At 34.9% G+C, this 12,964-nt stretch overlaps 1 protein-coding gene and 1 long non-coding RNA gene across 4 annotated transcripts in view; one reads left to right on the forward strand and one right to left on the reverse strand.

The window, feature by feature from the left end:
* Positions 1–9,162, reverse strand: part of Kdm3 (Lysine demethylase 3) — a 53,159-nt gene extending 43,997 nt beyond the window's left edge. For all 3 annotated transcript variants that reach the window (XM_088227739.1, XM_088227738.1, XM_088227737.1), the window contains exon 1: positions 8,779–9,162. The gene's annotated coding sequence lies outside the window, so the exon portion shown is untranslated. The remainder of the gene's footprint in view (positions 1–8,778) is intronic.
* Positions 3,966–6,774, forward strand: LOC148280812 (uncharacterized). The gene is made up of 2 exons (XR_015822502.1): positions 3,966–4,769; positions 4,945–6,774. It is a non-coding gene; the product is annotated as an uncharacterized LOC148280812 (long non-coding RNA).
* Positions 9,163–12,964: the final 3,802 nt, after the last annotated feature.

A 12,964-nucleotide genomic window follows, 5' to 3' on the forward strand; every position in this document is an offset into this window, starting at 1 on the left:
CCTTAGTGGATTTGTCAGGTTTTGTGATCTAGATTACAATATTTCTACGTACCTAGTGCCAACCGTTGGTACCAGATAAACTGGTTCCATAATCAATTATCGTTCCTCGTTTGAACCTCCACGAGAACACAAGCCTCATCATTGGACAAGAACACGGAAAATAAAGATTTTAATTACTATTGTAAAAATGAATACTTATTTAGGTAGGTATGCCTTTTTTATTTTCTTTTATTCGAGAAACATACAATACAATTTATTAGATAGTTTTTAAGTATACAAAATTAGACTTAACTCTAATCGACCAGTGAAGTTTCCATATTATATTAGGTACATGATATGGTTATCAATTAACTATTATTTTTTCGAGAACAATAATATTATAAGGGGAAAAAAACATAACTGAAAGTTGTTAAAAATGAAATTTTAAATCAAGTAAAAAATAGTTTTGGTTGAAGGACCTAAACGGTATTTGCATAAGATGAAATAATATTAAAATTTAAAAAAAAAACTCACTAAAAGTAATTAAAAAGTAAGCATTTAAATAAATAAGAAACATCCTGAAATGAAAAAAAAAAACATTTTCGAAAGGAATTAAAAGAAGAACAGATGAGAAGCAACAGTAAAAGATATAATAAAATACAAAAAAAATGTGTATACATAAATGCGATTCGCGGTTACGAAAGTCACAAATTGAACGAATATTCGTACACACAATACACGATATCTACTAGCATACCAATGTTCTCACCTGTTACCTAAAGCTACGGGTGATACGAGGTTCGCATAATAATAACATTCGCAGAAAACGTGAAAAAATACATATTTAAATGGTTGAAGTGAATAATATTCAAAGGAGACCGTTATGAAGGTGAGAGGTGAAGATGTTCGCGTGGACCGTGGAGTGGAGGGGGCAACGTTCGCAGAGACGTGGAATTGGCATAATTCAAATACGTGTCACCGTACATCATCTCCTCTACACCCACGGTGACACGTGGGTCCCGGTTCCTGGTATCTGTGTAGTATCCGAACAAGCTACACGGTCAAGGAATACGATCCAAGTCTGGCTGGTTTCCGTCTCGCAATCCCAAAAAAATCTGTGGTTCATATTATTCGTTGTAGCATTACATACGTTTTAAAGGCGTGTCTATTTATAATTTACGTTCAAATTAACACAAGTTTCAGTATGTTCGGTATAGAAAATTAATAAATTACTCTATAGAGTACGTAATGTACTACATTATAATGTAGATTGTCGTAGATAATAACACTGTCGTAACTGTCGACGGCGGAACACATCATCTACCATAAGTACATACTTATTATGCAAGCAAGTTTTTACAAAAACAACTAAAATGTTAGTTATTAGTAGTTGTCCTATAAAGAGTAAAAGTATATTCTTCCACATACCCGAAATCGTTTTAAAGACCGTGAGTCTTTCTATCGGTTTTACTCATACAAAAAAAGCAATGCTTTTTTGTCAATACACGAGTTACTCTTTTAATATGTTCAATTTCCTATATCGCGATTTTAATTAAATTTAACTCTACTACTTTCTTTCGGTACTACATTTGACAATTTCAAAATCAAGAGTAACCAAGTTTCCTATAAAGAGTGTGAGGGTATTTATTATGACAATACTGGATTTATCGAATACTGGGCAGGGCCTCGATAATGATGGGAAGATAAAATTTATCTTCAAATTTATCTACAAAGTAAAATTAAGTTCTCTGTATGAAAAATATAAAATGTTTAGTTTTTTTTTCTTAACATGTTCAATTACCGATTACCGATGAAGATACTTTGAATTTTCATACAAATTTACACACTTTCGTACATAAATATCGATATTACTTTATACCGTCTCAGTATATACCGAGCCGTTCATAATCGCGGTCCTGGTATTTCGATTATTCCGAACGGATTTAAAGCACGGTATAGCGCGTTATTACTTACTAAAGCTAGGGTTTCCTAGGACAGCGGTGCCCGTATTTTAACGGCCGTAGTGAACGGTGATGCAGTGGACAGCCGTCGTAACGGTGACTAGAGTGTGGTTTCCTAGGAAAACGGTGTTATCAACACCATTTAACACCGTTTACCTAGGAAACCACTCTCTAGTCGACGTTACGACGGCTGTCCACTGCATCACCGTTCACTACGGCCGTTAAAATACGGGCACCGCTGTCCTAGGAAACCCTAGCTTAACAGAATACCAGCCCTGGTACAACCTCAGTGTAATAAGGCGCCACAGCTGTAGAGACGGCATTTCGCTCTATAATTTATTAATATTGATAGAACAAAAGCGTTGCAAATTTTTGGTTGGGTTTTTGGTTCAACAACAAACGTGTAACGAACGGGGTCGGTTTACGCTTGCGATTCTCGACCTGAGTACCTACGGCCCATTGTTTTACTGATGAAAAATATGGTTAACTTCGTGATTGATAATCCCTGAAGGATTTTGGTATGTATCGGCGGCCTACAGCTGTGGCGCCTGTGTGTATTACTCGAAACCAGTGGCCAACAACAAAACGCTTACTTACAAATTAGATCATGTAATAAAAACAAAATTAATTTTATAATTGAACCAAAGAAGCTAGGGTATAATAATTTTGCTATCGGGTATTAATTTATTCGAATAGAGGATAATACAATAAACAAACATGAAAAATGGATTGTGAAAACATTTCAAAGGGGGAATTAATAGATGATGAGATGCTCGTTAGATCAAATAGTGGGAATTTGAAACGAAAAAAAACAGGAATTATCATTCAAATTAATTGGAAGGTATAGGTAATTATATTTTAGATTATTTTTAATGCTATTTTAAAAATTACACTGACAAAATTAACTGTCATTTTAAGGTAGGTACACTTCAATATTTCAAAAACCCATGTACTGTGTAACACTTCATGTCTTGATGCCCAAAATCTCCTGACTCAGCCAAACCAAGTCATCGAAAAAGTCGAGAGTTTCAAATACCTGGGAGTACGGAAAATGGCAGCTTTCAAAAATAACTGGGAGTACGGCTAAGGAATAGCAGGCGCCACATTCAACAGTATGAAAGCTGTCTGGAGATCGGATATTTACTCAATGAAAACCAAATGCCGCCTATATAAAACCTGCAAAACACCTATTCTCCTCTACGGATGCGAATCGCGGTACCTCACTAGGGCCCAAAATAGAAAATTTTTAGAATAGGTGTCTCAGAAGAATCTTGGGTGTGCGCCTGTGCGGTGGTTTGACTTTGTGAGGAATGAAGTAATAAGAGAACGGACGCAGCAAGCAGGTGACAACTGTCACTAAGCGGAGGCGATACGGTTGGCTTGGCCATGTACTGCGGATGCCTCCTGAGAGCTATACCCACGCTTGCCTACTTTACAAGGCATCAGGTTCTCAACGTCCTGGACGTCTACTGCCGACTGTTCGTCGGCAGTTCGAGTCAGAACTGCGGGACACGAACCTGACTCGGGAGGATGCGCAGGAGCTGGCAGCCGACAGAGATGCTTGGAGGATCTTTGTGGACACCATATGCTCCAACTAGGGAGCGGACATGGAATAATGAAATGAATGAATACTTTAATGAAAATGTAATCAATTTGTAATATTACGTTTTCAGCCTACAAATATACAGCAGTGAGAACATAATCCGCATAGAGGATAATTCAAGGTAAACACACACAATGGAGGAACACAGGACACATCTCGTTACAAGCTGAATAAATGCATTGACATTAGCACTACAGGCTCGAATCGATTGAACGTATTTACATAGAATACGCGAACATTAGTTCGTATATTAATATTTATGTGTGTCTTATGACTGATTAACTCATCATACCGAGATGCTAGGGATCAATATAAAGTAATTACCACTGCGGGCACTATACGACTATTTTACTTAATTATATGGACGCTATAGGAAGTTTTATTATAATACTAATCAATTAAGGAATGCTATCTTTGTTTAGTTTTTTTATATTTTACTTTTTGTGCTGTTACATGTTCACTTAATTGCCATACTTACTAGTTCTTTGCTCAATGTATTATTATTGTTTTTTTAATTATTTTTTATTGTTAACTTTTTAAAATCATTCTTATGTTGTTGGAATTCCATTCGTCGATGCGTTTTGTAGCTGCGAGACTTTTTGTGATGTTAGCTATCAACTATCAAATATTTAAATTTAGTAAATGGGGTCTAGAATTTCAACCGTCCGTGCGCTCAGTAACTGCAAGACTTGCTGTTATCTAACTTCTAATTTTATAATTTTGCTCTTTATTTAGTTTTTTTTAAATATCACTTAAACTCTAAACTTCACTGACAATTTTTTTTTTTTAATAAAAATGTAAATAGGGGTTAGATTTCTTATTGTCTATGCGCTCTGTAGCTGCAAGACGTACTGGGATATTTATTAATTGTACAGCGCCCTTGAGGTGATTTTCACAAAAATGGCGCTATATAAATTATCCATACATTATTATTATTAATTGTAAGTAGTACACTTTGTACATGTTTAGTAATACCTAAGGTAAAAGTAGTAAACTTTCGGTGTAAGGTAAGAAATGGATAAGTAAATGGTCGAGTTAGGTTAGTTATATCACACATTAAGATGACAAAATTACTTTTTTGAAACCGTAGATATTTCTGTTAGATTATTTTTTTGAATATTAAAAAAGGATGCTAACTAAATATATATTTTTGTATATATACACAGCCTGCGCAGTACATAATTAAAGTAAATGATTGTTTGCTTGACATGTCTGTGTGCGCATGTGTGTAATGTTTCGTATTTTCTGTGAACAGAAATGGGAAAAGCTCGTTTTAGCGCACGATCTCAATTATGTAGGAATTTCTCCGTGCCTCTTACGGGCAACACTGACAGAATGGCTACAGGGAGAAGCAGCGCGCCAAGTCGCCAGAATAGGAAAATAATGGTGAGCAGCGAACAGCGAACATGGCGAATGTACGCGGAAGCACAAGATGCAAAAACAACATGGGAAATCAGACTGTGAGAAATCAAATAAACACTCAAATCGTTCATTGTTATCAGATTTCCCACGCTACGTTCTCGGCTTATTCGTCTCGAGCCTCCGTCTGGTTCTGGTATGGAGTTATACATAATATCACGGTGGCGTTCAGCATTCACGTCAGTCTGACCGGCGCATTCCGTTAGCGCGGTGAGACGCCCTCGCCCGATAGCCAGCTAATACGCGACCTTCTGTTAACTAGACGATCTCATATCTACAACTGCCCCGCACCTAGCGCGCCCGTTCAGAGGAATAAGTCAGTATTTAGGTGGCGACCTTCTGGGAAAAATATAGTGGCATTTAGGGTGGCCAGGGAAGTTATTAATTAATGGCGCGAAGAATTGTCGGCAGTTCGCGTCGCGGTGTCATACGGCGCAGGAACTAACTGTAGTCGCTTCCAACCGCGACCGGAAAATAAAAGCAGCTCAATGAAATGTAAACGACACAAATTGTTTTATTCTGTATCTATATGAACCAGTATCTTCGTTATACTAATGAAAGGCATTTCACATTATAAAAATTATCGTTTAACTAACATTTCAACTGGGCAATTCAAACGTTATTTTTAGCAACAATAAATAACTGCCTGTGTGAAAAAATCACTACGATTTAAAAGATAATCTATGCTAACATAAATACAAAGGAAATATACCTGAACAAAGATAAAAAAATAACCTTAGTCAAGGCTATCTTATAGTACAAAATAGCAGACAGATAACGTATAAAAAAAGGTTGCCATGTGGGCACTAGGCACCCGTAATAAAGGCGCAACGGAATACCGACAGTAAAAAATATAAATTATTAGGATTTGACGCCAGAAGCCGAGACCTTTTTGGGGTCAAGGAAACCAGGTATAAAGCTGTCGACTGGTATTGATGTTTCGGCAATTAATGGTAATGAGAATTGGATAGAGGCACTGATGTCATTTCATTGTTCGTAACAATTAAAGTAATTATTATCATTGAACGGAGTTCTTCATCGCATCGATGTTAAATATTTTTTATCTGTGTACAATAGTGTACATTGTCTTCCATAAATAATCATGAGAACAATAAAATATATTAAAATCGGTTTGTAAGCATGGTGTCCACTGAGGAAATTCACCGGTGTTTTACATTTAGCATGCGTGTACTGACGTGAATATAGACCAATCCCGAAATATACGATAGCTATTTTAATAATACGAGAAACATGTGGGTACAGTCACGACATGATACACTAGCTAAAAATGACTGTCAGATACGTGTTGGATTAATGAATAATCATCACAAAGCAGTCTTATCTCTCGCAACAAAGAAATTGGAACAATCAGTTATTGGTAAGTCTAATTACCTAGATCCGCAGTACAGAAATTATAAGGATTTTATATCCGTGTGTCCAAGAATCCCAACACGGCGAAATTGATGATTCATTTTATTTGAGGAAAGGAGTACCAAAGTTTTATCTCCGAGAACATGATCGTAGGTAATGATCGCATCACAGAGCTGTTAAGTTAAGGCCATGAAATATTATTTACTTAGGTACTTATATTTTTTTAAATCGAGACTAATAAAAGCCAGCATTATTACTCACGGAAGCGTGATAGGCACTCGAGTTCCAGCGAGATACGAATGTTTAAAGTTTAAAATTCAACCTTCATTCGGAAATTAATTTTACATTTAAAATGTCTCGAGCGCTTTAAACTTTTAGGATATATTTGGAATATTCTTATTTGTGAGTAATATGTTTAACAACGGTTCAGTACAAATATGCTCGGAGGTTAAAAATGGGTGTGAATCTTCTTACGAAGAATAAGAAAACGAAGAAAAATGCAAACATGGATCTGCTGTTTTTGAAATAATATAATTTATTTGATGCGTCTGGAATTTACTATTAAATTCGTGTGTCTGTGAAATCTGATAGTAAGTAAGTACACATAAGCAAGAAAACACGCATTCCCAGGTGTATATTACATATTTCTATGACACGCTTAATCAAACGTGTTAATTTCAATCAGGAGTTGAATCAGCATTGATTTTGTTAGTAAATTTATAGTTCTATTTAGCAATTTAAAAATAAATCCAACTTATTTGTTTGTTTATCCTTGAACGATGACCTCGTGTCGACAGGTTTGTCGTTGTTTTTAACTTTAACGTTTTACCTATACTAAATTTGGAATATTTGATCTAGTCTGTATTCTACGAAAATTTATGTAAAATACATTTGTAATAAATATATATATATAGCACGGCCGGTTTCCATTGTGTATTATAAAGTCGTCTATGCTATTATTTATTGTATTAGCTATTCTCTTTTATAATTAAGTAGGCGTGAACCCTGTTCAAATTAGGTTAAATTCGAATAATAAATTCATTTATACTGGTTCATCAAAATTACTAAGAATGATTACTTCACGCGAAACATTGTTTTCGGTAAATGATAAAAATATGGTTTATGTAAATCAGTAAGAATAATATCCATATTTAATATGGTTGAGTCATAATTAAATCCAGTTAATCGCTTCGTTGGCTAAATCTCGCTTTACGTAGGTATGATAATATATGACGCGGCAATAGTTCCTGTATTCGTCCGCAGTATTTCACATTAGCATAATGTATTACACTCACTGTCGATATAGTATAATATAATTCCCTCAGAATTCCCGCAGTAATGAAATGACTAGGCAAGCAATATGGCGTAGATCATTATGATGGATGCCCCCCTCGCATAGCGGATGGAATGTGGATGGAACAGAAAGCAGGGGTCGACCCTTCCCCGAAGGAGCAGGTGCATCTGGTACCAGTAACCAGTACCGAATACACACGCTCCCTTGTATTCATATCTGGGTAAGCGTATACATACGTATGAAAGTATATACGCAATATTGGTCCTTTATCAAACGTTTTTGAAACCGAAGTTAGGTACCCACTTCCGCCGAATGTTTAATACAGCCGAACACTTACGAAAAGATAAAGAATTTTTAATAACAATTCGGTACTAAGTATATAAAAGCTCGTATGATTTTCTCCTTCTCGAGATTAGATAGATACATCGCAACTTTAAATGACCCTGTTACTAAGTCAATGCATCCCAGAATTTCTAGAATTATTGAAGCGGAAACCGTCGTTTTTTAGGCGCCATCGCCATCTTGGATAGATAAAGCATCTCGTGGTCAGCAGAAATGGCTAAAACTCGAACTTGAGGTTCTAATATCGTTCGGTGCTAAATAGACATTTACAATATTACAGTCACGATGGTTGTGCATAGTCGTTATTATACGAAGCGTAACCGCTACTCAGCAATAGAACAAATTATTACAGAGAGAAATCGACCCATAATCCAGCCACTTTCATTTCCACGGCCACATTATTCATCGTCATAATATTGCGTATTATGATGATTTTTACAGTCACGACATTAGTTATTTGTAATGGTTTAAGCTCGAGATACATAAAGATAGGCTAATGGGTTCGAGCAAAAAGGTTACTTTTTGAGAGTTGGCAAAAGTTACAATAGAAACTGTGTCCAAAAACAATAAACTACAAATAACGAATAATAAATACTTATAGTACACAAGGCTCTTATAAAGAATGTATATATATACGTAGCCCTTCCACGAAGCCGTAGAAATGCAAAAGTTTAATCGAACGTTGAAACAAACAGGCTAAACCAGTTAGAAAGTTTAAACCTTTGTAAAATGTGCACAACTTTTATTATGGCTGCAAGTGAGAGAACAGAAACGTCCGCAGTATTAAGTTACGTGATCATTGCACTTACCCTAAATATAGATATGTCGAGTTTCCGCAGTACGTAACACTGCACGAGGAAAGGTCACAGGATGAATATAATAAATATGCCGAGTAATCGTGATATCCATGAAGTTGCGAAACACAATATTTTTTCCACCGTATCCCAGAATTGCAAACACAAAATATACCAATCAAGAGCACCAGTGGTAAATTCACTTCAATTAAAATAAAGTACGAAAACTTTTTTCGATAAGAATATAAAGATGTCCTTGAATCTCTATAAAGACCGGTCCACCTGCACACAAAAAGCAAACGATAAGATGGCGTCGCGGGAGTTTTGACTAAGTATATAACTGTATGATCGTCGTAAAATGCGACAAGATGCCTCCCCGACAGCTGCGCACAAAAGACTGAAGCGGGAGCGGAGTGCGGAGGGGTCGGGGACTAAACTAGCAACAAGTGAATGTTTCGCATCGGCAGCGGTCGGAACGGTTCGGCTCCGCCCGGCCGCGGAGCAGACTTCCACGATGCTGACGTGTAAAAAGTTAACTACTGATCGGAATCAGAATAATAAACCCATTGAAGAAACGGAAAATGGAAAATAATCTGACGCATTCAAAACACCGAGAAACGAGTTTTTTGCAGCACTAAATGGAGAATAGGCGGTCTTGTACATTACACTACTTGTTTATTGATGATGTCATGCTCGGTCTGATACATGGATCGGGTCGAGAACACTCTCTCCGACATTACCAATAATAATCATATTATGCAAAATCCTTCTAATTCAATCCGTCGGAAAAAAACACTATCGGTTGGTTTACTAAACATGTGAAGGTTTTGCAACGTTGGAAAATACATAGTAAATCAAAAATTAGTTTTATATTTTCCTGCAGGTACGTTTATTTCATAAAAGCGGCATTCTATCGTTGATTCATAATCAAATTCACATAAAACGATTGACCAAATACATTATACAATATCCATAATATGAAAGTGTTAATATTTGGTTTTCTACGAATGTTTAATTGTTCCGAATTGAAACCTACTGATAACCGATAGGTACATACTGAGTTTCAAAGTTACTAATAATGTTGATATCGATCTGATTGTAACAATAAAAAACATCGTCACGGTGCCTATACTGTGTTGTTCTATTCATTATATAACAAAACAGGAAGCAACTACTCCCAGAATTCATTAAAATATTCTACATAATATTTTAATGATTAATAACAAATACCTAGGTAACTAACATGCAATATTCGCTTTGTTCCACAGTAAATTTACTAGCTCACCTTGGATAAGCAAAATAAGCTTTCCACGTCAATTTATCATATTAATTAAGTAATTATATGTTATAAAAATGGACTGGGTCTTAAAGGTGAATAAAATTGATCGAAGATTATAAAACAGATATGAAAATACATTTATCTGACTTTATAGTTCCGAGTTTTGGCGCTTTATCCGTATAGAATATGGACAAATTGTATATATTTTCTGGCGATCCTGTCAGCGACCTGCCGAACACTGGACAGGCGCCTCGCTGCTCTGGGCACCCTCGACCAGCGGTGCTATTCTGAACCGCGCTCGCGGCCGTAGAAAACACTTTTATCTCGCGTATTTACATACAAAATACGATTCTGAACGGAATTGTACGCGAAGAGATCGCTCTGTTAGCGTGTATTTAGTACGTAACTACACGTTAAAAATGCGTTTTCTACGAGCGCTTTTGCATTCAGAATACCACCTCAGGCGACATATCTGCGCGAGTTTCAATAAGATATAGAGGTAAAAAAATACAGCACGATAGTCTGCTAAAACAAGCAGTATCATTTAGAAATCATAATTAATTTCGTAATACAAAAGTTTATAAACAATGTCCAATAAATTAAAGAATAAAGAAAGTATAGGTAGAAATTCTACTCGGATTATAATGATAATACATATTTATATTTATGTAATCATTAGTCATGCAGGCGTATTACTTCCACTAAAAATAATTATTTATGAATCGACATTTATTTGATGGCGTGAAAAAAATAATCAATGAAATGTAGGTTTAGTAGAAGGCCAGAATCAATTTTATTTTGATACCGAAGCATAATCATATTATTTATTAAAACATTTAGCAAGACATACATTAATTTTATCAAAGAGGTTATCACAACCAACACTATTTTTATATTTGTCTCACAAAGAATTATTCAATAACACGTTAAGGTTAAAGTTCGCATCATAAGGATATAAATAGATATTATAGGTACAGAGTTACAAATAAGTTGCTGAAAGAAAAAACGGAATTTTTTTTATTACGAATTACAAAGATCAAAGTTGAAACATACTTTCATAAAAAAAACGATAAAATTCTACTCTTTCTTCGGAATTCAATTAAATCATTTCCAACAAATTTACCTTCATACGTTGACAAAATCATCATCATATAAAATTATTGATGAAAATGAATGTTGGATAAAAAATGTTTCAGATTCTTGATGCTGAAATGTGTGAGTGATTAAAGTAAAAAAGAAATCATTGAGTAGGAACATATTTTGATTGCCCCTCAAGGTATTGTTATTTATTCAAGTTTTACATTAAATAACATATGCACTTTGAGAATGTAATCATGTAATAAGTTGATATTCATTTTTAAAATTAATACTCTTAATAACTACAATATGCTCACATTTACCATGTATTTTTTTCAGATCAAATGGTTCGGATAATTAAACCCTAGTTTTATTTTCATAACAAATAATAAATTAATCTTCTTGGTTATTTTTCATTAATTCATAAGTGATTCATTCACCATCAAGCGCTTTCGTCAAGCAAACAAGCTCGAATCAAAATTTTACCAAAATTATAAAATGTTATCAAAAGGTCTACAAAAAATATAAACATCAGAAAATATACGTAATTTTTTAATATCTCGGTAATTAAATCATAAAAAAGCAAATAAATATTTAATAAAATAAACATTAATAATATATATTCTACACAAAACATTAGGGTTAAATGAAAAATAAAATGCAAGTATTGGGTAGCCCTTAAAAATTTGCGAAACAAATTAATAACCACGTTAAAAAACAATAAACAAATAAAAAAGCTTCCGAGCAGTATAAATACATCAAATTTTCTAGAAGTTTGAATGCGTAGAAACAGGATAAAACTCACTCTGGGAACTGTGCCAAGATATTTATTATTTACACGTGAATGTAAATATTAAATGTAGGAAATTATATTACTAACATCGTAATGTGTGCTTTCGTCGCGCGATAAGATATAGAGTTTTATCTACATTACAGTTATCGACCCAAGATAAGAGTACGCACACGCGAAAATGCACCTAGTGTAATTTAATTGTAAACAGATCTGAATACATAATTACCATGAACCCTTATCCGCACTTGATGGTGCATAGGTCACTGCAACTTTGAAATAAATCTTGTGCATCTCAATCATACACGGAGCATGGAGGTAAGTTGATCAGTCCTTCGGGTGCCGGCGCAGGGACAGTGAAATATTTCAGTGTAATCATATTTAAAAACAAATATTTCAGGTCAAACATTCCAGGAATCAAACCCGGGACCTTAAGCATGAAAGGCGAACGCGCCGACCAATATACTACGAGGCGGACATTTCTCCTCTCGATTTCCCTTTTCAGGATTTTTACCTGAGAGTAGCCATCGAGTCGAAGACACTCTTCCAGGATTCTAGAATTTCAACCCAGACACAGACAATATACATAACGATTTGTAATAAACTTTAGTCGATTATTGTAAATTTTGGGCATTGGTTTAAAACAACATTTAAAATATAATTTAATTGTATACATATTTGATGAGTTCAAATTTGCAAATTCTTATTTTAACTGTTTAGCATTTAACGTGGGCGTGTTGTTTCTGATTTAATTTCTTGTTGATATAATATGGCTACCTACTGTTTGCAGATATACATTAACGAGACATTATTATTTCACTAAAACTCTCTGTCTTAAAACAGGCTGAGCGTGCCATTATTATTATTATTATAAAGGGATAATTTATAAAGCGCCATTTTTGTGAAAATCATCTCAACGGCGCTGTACAGTAAATAAATATCCCAGTACGTCTTGCAGCTACAGACCGCATGGACGATTGGGATTCTAGTTACTCGTTTCCAATTATGATATATTTTTATTATAAAAGGTAGGAGCTAGATTACAGCACGTCTCG

Source organism: Micrasema longulum, unplaced genomic scaffold (assembly GCF_059751315.1).
Source record: "Micrasema longulum isolate JH-2025_06_02 unplaced genomic scaffold, ASM5975131v1 h1tg000533l, whole genome shotgun sequence".
Lineage (NCBI taxonomy): Eukaryota > Metazoa > Arthropoda > Insecta > Trichoptera > Brachycentridae > Micrasema > Micrasema longulum.